The following is a 13377-nucleotide window of genomic DNA, read 5'->3' as shown; positions in this document are numbered from 1 at the left end:
GCGCTTATGGAAAATGGCTTTCAAATGATTATTTTTGTTTGCTTAAATGCTTGATTATGATGATTGTAATTCCAACTATACACAGAGAGAGCATAAAAAAAAAAAAAAAAGCTAAGCCTAGACTCCTGTTATCACAAAAACTAAGGAACACATCACACTTCATAAACCCCAAATGCTCGTGGGTTTCTTGGGACTGCTAAGTAAAATGTAAATACACTGTTCAGGTTCTCCTTGTTTGCATTTTCAGGGCCAAGAATTCTTTTTAGGCTTTCTTTAAAGGGTTTAGCTTGACCCTGGGTCACTATAACAGCTTATGAAGTGAAACTTGAACTTGGAGTTTTCTTGCTTTGCATGCAAAGGTTGGCCCTCTGAATTACAATAGGAGACTTTGGGGGTGACTAACACATCTGCTGAGGGCTCAGGGCTTCAGGCAACAGGATCTTCCAGTCCCAGGACTGGCGAGTTTTTGCTGAGATAATTTTATCCCTGCTACAGCATCACTATCAAGCACAGCTCTATAGGCAGCCATGTTCCAGGAAGTAATCTTTCCTGTCCTTTCCCTGGAAAGAGTAGGACCATTACAGCCATGCAGTCACTGTAACTCATCAGCCCTTGCGCATTATCAATAAGATGAATAAACCCTGCACCAAGAACCTAAAGACAAAATGGATTGGACAGTCAAGTAGAGAACTTCGAATGGCCTTGGAAGATCCAAGAGCTGCCAGGGCAGTTTCAAGCTTTGATCTTCTCTGACCAAAAGGAAACCCAATCCCCTTGCTTCTGCCCTCATCCAACCTGTACAGTGGCCCCGGGGGTGAGGAGGAAGCAGTGGCAAGAGGACTGACAGTGTTGGTGGGTGGCTCAGGGGGCTGGCTAGTGGCTTCAAGTGCACTTTGCTGTCAGCTGTAAACCTGTCTCAGCCCGAGGAAGGGCTGAAACCACTTGGTAACTGCTGGTCTGTTCACTGGGGCTGACAGTGGTAGCACAGGCTGGATGCAGAAGGTTCTGCACTCCGGGTGGGTGGGAGGGGTGCTCACAGGGCCCTTGTCTATACCTGCTCTGTTGCAGGGCTAAACAGAGGAGCTTGGCATTAGACGCTCAATTCACTGCCTCCCAAACAACAGCAGCCAGTGACATGTTGTGCCAGTAACAAGGCTGCTCCTGTACACTTTGACTTGGCTTTTTGTTTCATTCAGTTTCAAGAATGTTTGTGAGTCACTTTTTAAAATGCCCCTTTGTCTTTACCCTTTCAGCCCTGAAGTTCTAGAAAAGGTCAAGACACAGCAAGGACACTTCACATTTGTCCTGGTCAAAATCGACCTCCTTGGCTTCATCTGCCCCAAACCTGTTCCTCCCTGTATGCTCTCTGTCTCACTGAAGAAGACTCCATCAATCAGTTTCATGCTCAAGCATGGAGTCGACCTTCAACTCTGTCTTCTTCCACCCTCACGAGAGTCAATCAGTCAATCAATCACCAGGTTCTGCCTATTCTGCCTACCAAAGATCTCCCTTTCCACCGAGCCTTCTTTCCATCCATCCATTCATCTATCCATCCATCCTTCCATGCATGCATCCATCTTTCCATCCATCCATCCATTTATTCATCCATCTATCCACCCATCCACCCATTTATCCTTTCACTTCTTTCCAGCTCACAGCTGTGGTCCTCATCCAGGCTGCCAGCACTTTTTTCCTGGGTGGCTTCAACAGCCACTTCACTGCCCTAGGGGCTCTGCTGACTGCCCCCAGCTCACTGCATCACTTCCACTCCCAGTCACAGCCAGAATGGTTCTTCTGCAATGTTGACTTGACCATGATACTTCTCTGCCTACAACCCCATCAAGTGCTTCCCATGGCCCTGAGAAGTCTCACTTTCTTAGCATGATACAACTGGGGTTCTGAGATCTGGCTCCCGCCTCCTTCAATGTAACCACATGTGCTGAATCCTATCTTTTCTCAGCCTTCACACTTGCTATTCCTTCCACCTGAGTGCTGAATCCACCACTGTCCATGGCTCCTCTTCCTCAGTTTTCAGGACTCAAGGGTCAGGTCCTCCAAGAAGCTTCCCCTGACCCTCCCTACTCTGGACTTCCACAACTTGCACCCATTGTAACTACAGGGATCTTGTGATCTAATGTCAGAACTGGGACAACTAAGGGAATGAAGAGTACTTGGACATATTCTGCATGACAACAGGTGTAAATCGGGACTGACCCAGGCAAACCCAGGTGCCCATGGTCACCCTCAGTTCAGTTCAGTTCAGTTCAGTTACTCAGTTGTGTCCAACTCTTTGTGACCCCATAGACTGCAGCACGCCAGGCCTCCCTGTCCATCACCAACCCCAGAGGTTGCTCGAACTCATATCCATCACGTCGGTGATGCCATCCAACCATCTCATCCTCTGTTGTCCCCTTCTCCTCCTGCCCTCACTCTTTCCCAGCACCAGGGGCTTTTCCAGTGACCCTAGTCATGGTATTTATCACACCTTCAAATTATTTGTCTACTGCCTGGGTCTCCCCTAGCCCAGCCCTAAGATGGTAGACTGCAAAGTCCCTGATGACAGAGAATACCCAGTTTTCAATGTAGTTGCTTCTATAGTAGGTACTCAATGCAATTAGAAATAAATTAAAAAAAGGGATGAATATGATAAAGAAATAGGAGTCTGGTCACGTGGTCTCAGACTCCAGGGTCTGATGTAAAGTCATTTGTCCCCAAACCTGCTGGTAGGTCTTGATGTCTACTGGACCTAGGTTTTCTGTTTCTCCTCTGAAGAAGTCCCCAGACATCACAATAGCACAGAAAAGTACCATATTGCCTTGCTAACACTTTGAAAATACTGAATTCCAAAACACATCTGGCTGAGATGAAATAGATGGGTCAGGTCCCGAAGTGTGTTTCCTGATGGATAAGTACCTTAGGATGTGAGGACTTGTTAATTGATAAGTGGCTACTGAGTCCAGCTGGAAATTTTGCAGATATCTTTATAGCTTAGACTCTTTTAAATACTGAGAAATAAGCAGTGTGTCTGAAACTTAGTTAGGCACACAATCTGTCCCTCTTAGTCTCTCTTATTTCCCAACTTTCATGTTCCATGAAACCTGCTCTGAGAACCAATAAAGTCGTGTTTTCCGGCATCTCTAAGTAGATGAAAGTTTTGTGTCCCTCAAGGCCAGGCCAGTACTTTACTCATCTTTCCCCATTGCCTAGACCAGTTGGCACACAGTTGACACTCAAAAAAATGTCTGTTTCATGTAGACTGGAATGCCATAAACTCAAACGGAGGACAAAAGAGCTTAGAGTTGGGGGAACCATGTCACCTTGCCACACCGGCCCTACAGGCGACCTAGGAGGAGGCTGACTTCCCTGAAAATAACATAGGAAACCACGAGGCTGGTGAAGCTTGTCTGTCACACCTGGCCACACTCCCTTTGAGCCGTGCCCACCGTGACCTCACACCCTGTTCCCATCCCACCTCCTCAGCGTCCACACCTGTGGGGTTTGGCTGTCACAGTCTGTTCACCAAAGCTCTAATTGATGAGGCTTAGTCTCACCCAGGGGTGTTTGCTTAGATGGTCCTTGCTGACTAACACCCCCTGGCTTCCAGGGAGGGCAGCTCGAGTGGTAGAAGGTTGGGCGGCAGGGCTTATTTCGAGCAGGATCTTTCTGCCTCTCTATGGTACATCATCTCTCTGTCTGCACTCACTTGTGGGACTGGCCTGGCCACGCACCAAAGTCAAATGTTCTGTCCATCACCCAAAGGGAAACTCATGGGTCAGCATTCAAAAAGGAAGAAGATGAGGCTGTTCCTGAGACATCAGGAAAGAAAAGCATACACCCAACTTAAACCACTCACTGACGGAGGAGAAAAAGAAAGATGGCACCCAAAAGTTAAGCCCTGTTCCCTTGGAGCAGGTTTCAATGTCTGCCTTGAAGAATTTTTTTGCAGTATATGTATATTTTTTCCTTCTGAGACAGTATTCCTTCTTTCAAATTAATTATTTATTATAGACTGACAAAATTTCATGAACCTACAACCTGAAACTCCTCCTTTTTCACAGCCCCTTTTCCAATCTAAAAGGGGGGAAAAAGTCAGAAAATGCCACTGTGAAGCTTTGTAGTTGAGCTAATAGGTGCTGCAAGGGAGTCGGGAGTGGGGCTGGTGCCCTGTACTGCGGCTCAAAGCCAGTGAGGGTAGGGCTAGGGGACTCTTCTAGGGAAGAGGGGGGTCCATCCTCTGGGAAATGAATTACTTTAAGTTTCTAGAACATGAATCAATCTGACTTCTCCCTGTGTGTTTCTAAAGACTGCTTTAGATGTTTAGATTTTGCTCCTAGGAATAAGAGCCTTTCTCTTGGCCCTGCTGCTGCTGCTAAGTCGCTGCAGTCATGTCCGACTCTGTGCGACCCCATAGATGGCAACCCACAAGGCTTCCCCGTCCCTGGGATTCTCCAGGCAAGAACACTGGAGTGGGTTGCCATTTTCTTCTCCAATGCATGAAAGTGAAAAGTGAAAGTGAAGTCTCTCAGTCATGTCCAACTCTTAGTGACCCCATGGACTGCAGCTTACCAGGCTCCTCTGTCCATGGGATTTTACAGGCAAGAGTACTGGAATGGGTTGCCATTGCCTTCTCCCTCTTGGCCCTAACCTGCTACTAACCAGAACAGCAGGCAGGAGCTGGGGGGACTAGAAGCATCTGCAATCTCTTCATTAAGCACACAGGATGAAGACATAGAGGCTGCCATGGGATAAAGAATGACCATATATGTAGCCTTCTTCCATCAGGCAGCTTATACCTCCAAGTAAGTTCAGTCTGGGCTGACTCTGCTACCAAATGAATTAGGAATTTTTTTTTTTCAGAGCAGTTTAGATTTCCGCACTATTGATGACAGCTTGTGGGTTGATGCTGTTATTCCATTGTACAGGGGAGCAACCTGAGGATCAGAAAGGTTAGAGATTTGATGCAGCTTCTACACTTATGATTTGAACACAAGTTGACCTAGCTCCAGAACCCATGTTCGTTCTGTTACATCCTGCCTCCTTCAGGCCACATGGAGGTCCTCTGTTTGCGCTTCCCTGCATCTATGTGGCCCAGAGTTGTAAAATCAAAGCTGTGGGCTGGATGATCTAGAAGATTCCTTCCTGACCTCTCATTCCATAACCTGAAGCAAACACACATTCCACTGTCTAAAATGGGGTTCACATCTAAGTGGATGCCTAGGAAGGGAAACCTGCCCCCTTTAGGACCTCTTTTCCCAAAATGAAGGAACCTGGTGCCTTTTGGCGTATGTGTGCTCTGTCCTGTCCGACTCTCTGTGACCCCATGGACTCTAGCCCTCCAGGCTCCTCTGTCCATGGGGTTTTCCAAGGAAGAATACTGGAGTGGATGGCCATTTCCTCCTCCAGGGGATCTTCCTGACCCAGGGATTGAACCTGTATCTCCCGCATCTCTGGCGTTGGCAGGCAGATTTTTTTTTTCTTTTTTTTTTTTTTAACACTGTGCCACCTGGGAACCCAGTGCCTTTTCGACCATGTGAGTTATGTGAATCCCTTGATCCCTCTGTGCCTAGAAGGCACTGCTCTCTCTGGCTGTAGCATGGGTGGTCTTCTCTGAGCCAGGAGCCTGAGGCTGGTCAACGCTACACTTGCGGGGGTACAAAATGGAAGATACTCAAGTGCACTGAGGCCCCAGGGCTATAATTAGAGCTCTGATTATTGTTATTCTGGATGGGATGGGGGTAGGGGTGGGAAAAGAAACCCTTTAAACTGAAGAATATGTGGTATAAACCTCTGTTCCCATCTATCTTTGTTTTGAAATGTGTTTAAGGATACATACAGTATGCATCCCTCTCCTCATATATCTGTATGCTTATACAATTCATAAATAAAATATACAGCTGCTTGGCTAAAATGTATCACTTGTCTGCAAGATTCCTCCTACAGGTTAATGTCTCCTGCCAAGGGAGCTGCCCTGGTTTGCACTGACTTTCAATGACCTACTTATATGCACTGGTTCAGGCAGAGTTTAACAAGTGTTTTGGCAGATATGTGCATCTGAACGTATTCGTCAATTTTTACACTATTTTTGTATTATTTGGCTTCACTCTGCCAAAAATCAATAGTATGTGAGTAAAGTTAGGTTGGTGATCGCACCTTTAGATAGGAACACTGTCATGAACAGATACTTTGGGGAATGGCTCAGGGGAGAGGGGAGACTAATTCATGCTGTTTATCATTCTATGGCTGTTCTGTTATTGGAATAATTGGCATTTTCCTGATAATTGCTTCAAGATCTTCAGGGCTTATGGGAGAGAAGACCTTGAGAGCAGAACCCACCTGAGGACTGCCTGTCATTGTCCAAGATCACTTTCTGTTGTTGAATGTGATCTGAGACTGAGGTTGATGGCTGTGAATTTTAGTATGTTACTGTCAATCACAGGAGCTTATCTGATATCTTCTTTGGTCTGGAATTGGAAATTCCTGAATAATGTGATACTCGAGAATTGGGTAGTCTCAAGATCAGAAGGTGGTTTAATATCCATGATCAGGTTTTAAAATATGATTCCTGCAAAATTTGCTAATACTGAAGAATCCTATCTTTGAGCACAAGTCCGTGTTTTAAATGTGTCTGAATTCTGGTAGGAGGTATTTCTTGTTAAAATCAAGTAGTTAATTAGGGACCAGAGATTAAAAAAAAAATTATAAACCTCTTTTCTTACATACATCTGTAAAAACAAAAAGAACAAATAAGGTGAGATAATGAAATGTAAATTCATATAAAATGTTGTAGAATATACTCAGCCAAGTCAAGCACTTGGTGCGTTGTGAATAACTGTTTCTTGTAAACCGAATTACAAAAAGTTGGATTAAAAAAATCAATCGACTATTATTTATGTTCCATTTAATCTAGGTGCTTTAATAATGTCTATCTGACCAAATACAATATTGATTTTTCATTGCTGTGGTATTCACTTAACCTTAAATAAAACTAAAGAAAACTAAACCCCAGTTGCCTACCCTCTCCTGTAAATGTTGGTGTTTACAGTGGAAAAGAGAGTGCTGAATTTAGGCAACTGATGCAGGAAGAGGGAAAGAGGTAGGAGCTTTGGTTTTCTGTCTGTTTTCAACTGACAAATACCTATACTAAGTGTGAGATAATAGAAACACACACACACACACACACACACACACATATATATATATATATTGGTCTTTGACCCTGGATTCTGACATAGGGCTCCTGAGTCCCTTATAAATTCCTAAGAGAGCACTGGTGGTGGTTTTGTACCTAAGTCATGTCTGACTCTTTGAGACCCCATGGACTGCCTGTCCATGGGATTTCTCAGGCAAGAATACTGAAGTGGGTTGCCAAGTTGCCATTTCCTTCTCCAGGGACCCTTCCTGACTTACAGATTGGACCCACATCTCCTGCATTGTCAGGCAGATTCTTTACCACTGAGCAACCAGGGGAGCCCCATCTTTTAGAATCTCCTTTAATAAACTGGTATGTAAGTAAGTACAGTAAGTACCCTAAATACAAATGCGTTCCATTCCAAGGGTGAGGTCATAAGTTCATTTTGTTTGTTAAGTCCAACAAAGTAAGCCAAGGTACTCAACTAACACAGCTGGCTATATAGTACTGTACTGTAATAGGTTTTTAATACTTTTTGCACAAATAATACATACAAAAAACAAAAAATAAAGAAAACATTTTAATCTTACAGTACAGTACCTTGAAAAGTATGGTAGTACCATACAACAGCTGGCATACAGGGGCTGGCATCAAGTGAAGAGGCAAGAAGAGAAACTGACCGGAAGATGGTAGAGCTGAAGGATCGTCAGCAATGGGAGACGAGAGCAAGCTGCAATTTCACTCCTACCTGATGCTAATGGGACACGTTTGCATCTTTGAAAGTTCACAACTTGAAGGTTTGTATCTAAGGGACTTATTGTATTTCCCTGGAAGTCTCTCTAGGGAGTTAATAAAGTCTGAGGAGAGAGCTGTTGGAACCACCAATCCATAGCACAGGATAAGCTGGACTTGTGGTTGGCGTCTGAAGTGGGGGGTGAGGGGAGCCGTTTTGTGGGACTGAGCCCTTACCTGTGAGATCTGAGGCTATCTCCTGGTCGACAGTGTCAGAACAGAGCTAAACTGTAGGACATCCAGCTGATGTCCAAGACCTGCCCATTGTTGCAGAGAACCCTCCCTCCACATTTGGTGACAGGAAGTATCAGAAGTGGAGAGCTCTGTGTGAGTAATAAAGGGGACTCCCAGGAAAGAAGGGCTTCCCTGGTGGCTCAGCTGGTAAAGAATCCACTGGCAAAGCAAGAGACCTGGGTTTGATCCTGGGGTTGGGAAGATCCCCAGGAGAAGGGAACGGCTACCCACTGTAGTATTCTGGCCTGGAGAATTCCATGGACTATATAGTCCAGGGGGTCATAGAGTTGGACATGATTGAGCAACTTTCACTTTCCAGGAAAGAAGTGCAGCAGAAAAGAACTGGGTCTCCCCTACTGTAGAAGGAAAAATCTGGGTTTTCCTCTAGAGTAAGGTAAGGCTCAGTGGTAAAGAATCTGCTTGCATTGCAGGAGATGGGTTGGACTGTTTGTGGCTGGGAAACCCTGTGTACAGAAAAGCCTGGTGGGCTACAGTCCATGGGATTGCAAAGAGTTGGATGTGACTTAGGAACTGGACTAAACAACTAAGTAAGACTCAAATCCTTACTGTGCATTTTCTAGTATATCCAATAAGAAGGCAAGACTCTTGCCAAACAAGGTACCCAGTAAGTGTGCGACAAGGAAGCACAGAAATCTAGTGGTGGAGCCTGCTTCAGAGAAAAGCAGAAATTCCAGTTTCCATTTTACATTAATTTTTAAAGAATGTAAGTTGTATTCTAACTAGGTTGTCCGAATGCTGAAAGAAAAGAAAATTTACAGATGAGGTAAAGTAGATGGATGAGGGTGGGCAGTGGCAACCCCTAGGGCCTTCAATTAGTTCAGTTCAGTTGTTCAGTCATGTCTGACTCTTTGTGACCCCATGGACTGCAGCACGAAGGCTTCCCTGTCCATCACCAACTCCTGGAGCTTGCTCAAACTCATGTCCATCGAGTCAGTGATGCTATCCAACTATCTCATCCTCTGTTGACCCATTCTTCTCCTGCCTTCAATCTTTCCCAGCATAAGGGTCTTTTCCAATGAGTCAGTTCCTCACACCAGGTGCCAAAGTAAAGGAGTTTCAGCTTCAGCATCAGTCCTTCCAGTGAATATTCAGGACTGATTTCCTTCAGGATTGACCAGTTTGATCTCCTTGCAGTCCAAGGGACTCTCAAGAATCTTCTCCAACACCACAGTTCAAAAGCATCAATTCTTAGGCACACAGCTTTTTTAAAGTTAAACTCTCACATCCACACATGACTACTGGAAAAACCATAGTCTTGACTAGATGGACCTTTGTTGGAAAAGTAATGTTTCTGCTTTTTAAAATTCTGTCTAGGTTGGTCATAGCTTTTCTTCCAAGGAGCAAGTGTCTTTTAATTTCATGGCTGCAGTCACCATCTGCAGTAATTTTGGAGCCCCCCAAAATAAAGTCTGCCACTGTTTTCATTGTTTCCTCATCTATTTCCCATGAAGTGATGGAACTTGACTCCATGATCTTCATTTTCTGAATGCTGAGTTTTAAGCCAACTTTTTCACTCTCCTCTTTCACTTTCATCAAGAGGCTCTTTAGTTCCTCTTCACTTTCTGCCATAAGGGTGGTATCATCTGCATACCTGAGGTTATTGATATTTCTCCCGGCAATCTTGATTCCAGCTTGTGATTCATCCAGCCCAGCGTTTCTCATGATGTACTCTGCATGTAAGTTAAATAAGCGGGGTGACAATATACAGCCTTGATGTACTCCTTTTCCTATTTGGAACCAGTCTGTTGTTCCATGTCCAGTTCTAACTGTGCTTCTTGACCTGCATACAGATTTCTCGGCAGACAGGTAAGGTGGTCTGGTATTCCCATCCCCTGAAGAATTTTCGTCTGTTGTGATCTACACAAAGGCTTTGGCATGGTCAATAAAGCAGAAATAGATGTTTTTTCTGGAAACTCTCTTGCTTTTTTTTATGATCCAGCAGATGTTGGCAATTTGACTTCTGGCTCCTCTGCCTTTTCTAAAACCAGCTTGAACATCTGGAAGTTCATATTTCAAGTACTGTTGAAGCCTGGCTTGGAGAATTTTGAGCATTACTTTACTAACGTGTGAGATGAGTGTGGTAGTTTGAACATTCATTGGCATTGCTTTTCTTTGGGATAGGAATGAAAACTGACCTTTTCCAGTCCTGTGGTCACTGCTGAGTTTTCCAAATTTGCTGACATATTGAGTGCAGCACTTTAACAGCATCATCTTTTAGGATTTGAAATAACTCAACTGGAATTCCATCACCTCCACTTGCTCTGCTTGTAGTGATGTTTCCTAAGGCCCCCTTGACTTTGCATTCCAGGATATCTGGCTCTAAGTGAGTGATCATACCTTTGTGGTTATCTGGGTCATGAAGATCTTTTTTGTATAGTTCTTCTGTGTATTCTTGCCACCTCTTCTTAATATCTTCTGCTTCTGTTAGGTCCATACCATTTCTGTCCTTTATTGTGCCCATCTCTGCATAGAATATTCCCTGGTATCATTAATTTTCTTGATGAGATCTCTAGTCTTTCCCTTTCTGTTGTTTTCCTCTATTTCTTTGCATTGATCACTGAGGAAGGCTTTCTTTGCTCTCTGCGCTAGTCTTTGGAACTCTGCATTCAAATGGTTATATCTTTCCTAGGGCCTTGCCCACACTCTTTCTGATAGGCTTTGAGTACTATAACTTCTAATAGTTGCCTTATTTAAATCTCATTTCGATTTTGTAATTCACATGCCAGTGTCTCTATTTTGCAGCTGAAGAAACTGAATACTCAGAAAGACTGAGTTACTTGCTTTAAGGTCCCACTCCTGTTGGGATGCTAACATTGATTGGACAACATGATTTTTCTATGCATACCCCATGTAGGAAATAGAGCTATGTCAAAAGCAACACTATCATGGGCATTAATATTTATAATTTCAATAAGTCTTTATCACTTATTGGAAAAATTTTCATGTACAAGACAGAAAAGCTGATCAGAAGATCATTGATTGAAGTCCTATCTGTGATAAAATTTAATTATTTGTTATTGGTCAAGAAAAAGCCAGTTACCTCTGGAAGTCCATGAACCAAAATTAGTTTGCAGCTAGGTTTTGTTTTGCCTGTTGATGGAATAGGTAAACATCTGACGTTTAAGGTTTATTTTTTGCACTAACATTAAAACAAAAACTAACAGGAAACCCTATATAACAATCTGAACAATCAGCAGATCTGGCAATTGGATCTGCTCTCCTGCAAGCTGACAGATGGTTCTGAGTACCAGCTGTTCACTTTAGGTGTTGCCTGTTATTTTCCACTTTGCTGTAGTCCTCACCAATTCCTAATGTCTCCCTGACCCTGTATCAGTTGTTTTTATTTCTTTTATTCCCCTCCAATCTGGTAGCTCCTTTTATTTGTCCAGCCCGCCTTGTCCCTGCAGGCACTTTAAGGTGGGTGTCCTGATACAGAAAGCAATAGAAGCGAAAAGAAGAGAGACTTGCATTTAAGAATCTGCCAGGCTGGGACTTCCCTGGTGGTCCAGTGGCTAAGACTCTGCACTCATAATGCAGAGGGCCCCTGTTCAAGCCCTGGTCAGGGAACTAGATCCCACATGCTACAACTAAAAAATCCTGTATGCTGCAATGAAGACTGAAGATCCCACATGTTGCAATTAAGACCTGGTGTAGCCAAATAAGTAAATAAATATTTTTAAAAAAGTCTACCATGCCACTATTCCGTTCTACGACCTCAGGCTAACCCATTAACCACTCAGAGTCTCAGATTCCTCACCTGTTACGTGGGAATGATAAATGATTTGGGGGAAGTTAAACAGTTCATGCGATTATGCTCAGTAAATGTAACTGACTCTAAGACATCTTTAAAAAATTTTGCCCCCTCAACAGTCTGTAGATGATGCTAAAACTGACAATGTACCAACAGCCTCTCATATCCATCGTTTAGCTAACCTTTCAAATCACACTTTCCTAGGCCACTTTTGTTCTCTTCTATTCAAGTAGATTTTTAATTTTGCTTCAGACCATTTCCAGCATTTCTGTAATTACACAACAACATCTTTTCATAATATGAAATGGAACAATTGATCAAAACATGCAAAAGCTCCTGCCTCCCCCCACACTTGCTCACGGCAGCCCTTCTTTGCCCGTTGAGAAATGAAGCCCCTCCAGTTTCTGGCATGTGGCTACCATTGTGGATCTTTCTATCATCACTCCTGTTTCAAGGACCTACAGTTGTTGATAATATGGTATTGCCCATCATGTCTGAATAACCTTTTCTTGACTTCAGCTGGAGAGTCAGCCTTGGTGGCGGTGTACCTACCTGGAAAGGACAATACGAAGTGGAACTTGGAGTCCAGTACTGACAAGTGAGTGGACATGAACTCCCAAGAGAAAGGAACACGTGAAGATCTTGCTAGCGAGCAGGTCTTCCCCACATCCCAGTAGGAGCTGGTGTTCATGCCATTAAGTGCAACAGGCTTGGAACTATGACCCAACATTGTCAGCTGCTCACTCATGTCTGTTTCTTTGCAACCCCATGGACTGTAGCCCACCAGGCTCTTCTCTCCATGTGGATTCTCCAGGCAAAAACACTGGAGTTCTAACCCTTGGGCTCGGAGAAGGCAATGGCACCCCACTCCAGTACCCTTGCCTGGAAAATCCCATGGACGGAGGAGCCTGGTAGGCTGCAGTCCATAGGGTCGCTAAGAGTCGGGCACGACTGAGCGACTTCACTTTCGCTTTTCACTTTCATGCATTGGAAAAGGAAATGGCAACCCACTCCAGCGTTCTTGCCTGGAGAATCCCAGAGACAGTGGGCCCCTGTCTATGGGGTCGCACAGAGTCGGACACGACTGAAGTGACTTAGCAGCAGCAGCAGCAACCCTTGGGCTGCATGCAGGTTTTCAAAGAGTCCCTAACTTAACCTCAAACAAGAGGGAAATGGCCCATGGAGGCCCTTACAGAAATAACTGACCTGCATTTTGGCAAAAGTGTGTAATTCAAAAATAAAATTACTCAGAGTGGAAAATTGCTTTCTTCTTGCGTGAATGAGAAAGGTTGAGTTGAAATTTTTGTTTTGCCTGCTGAATTCTCCAAAGAATTGATCTATTTGGACCAAGTGCTGGAAGGGCTTCCCACATCTTGGGGTTCAGGTTACCCATTGCGTGTCTAACCTGTGGATGAACCTGGTGCTTGGGAGGAGAGTGTTTTGAAGTTGT

At 44.2% G+C, this 13377-nt stretch overlaps 1 protein-coding gene and 1 non-coding gene across 3 annotated transcripts in view; one reads left to right on the top strand and one right to left on the bottom strand.

Annotated features, from left to right (window-relative positions):
- Positions 1–13377, bottom strand: part of SLC9A9 (solute carrier family 9 member A9) — a 652914-nt gene that overhangs the window by 25403 nt on the left and 614134 nt on the right. The window lies entirely within an intron of this gene.
- TRNAM-CAU (transfer RNA methionine (anticodon CAU)) lies at positions 11671–11743 on the top strand. Its single transcript has one exon. It is a non-coding gene; the product is annotated as a tRNA-Met (tRNA).

The sequence above is a fragment of the Ovis aries genome, chromosome 1 (genome assembly GCF_016772045.2).
Source record: "Ovis aries strain OAR_USU_Benz2616 breed Rambouillet chromosome 1, ARS-UI_Ramb_v3.0, whole genome shotgun sequence".
Lineage (NCBI taxonomy): Eukaryota > Metazoa > Chordata > Mammalia > Artiodactyla > Bovidae > Ovis > Ovis aries.
Note: the sequence above shows the minus strand (reverse complement) of the source record. Positions and strands in the feature narration are given on the sequence as shown.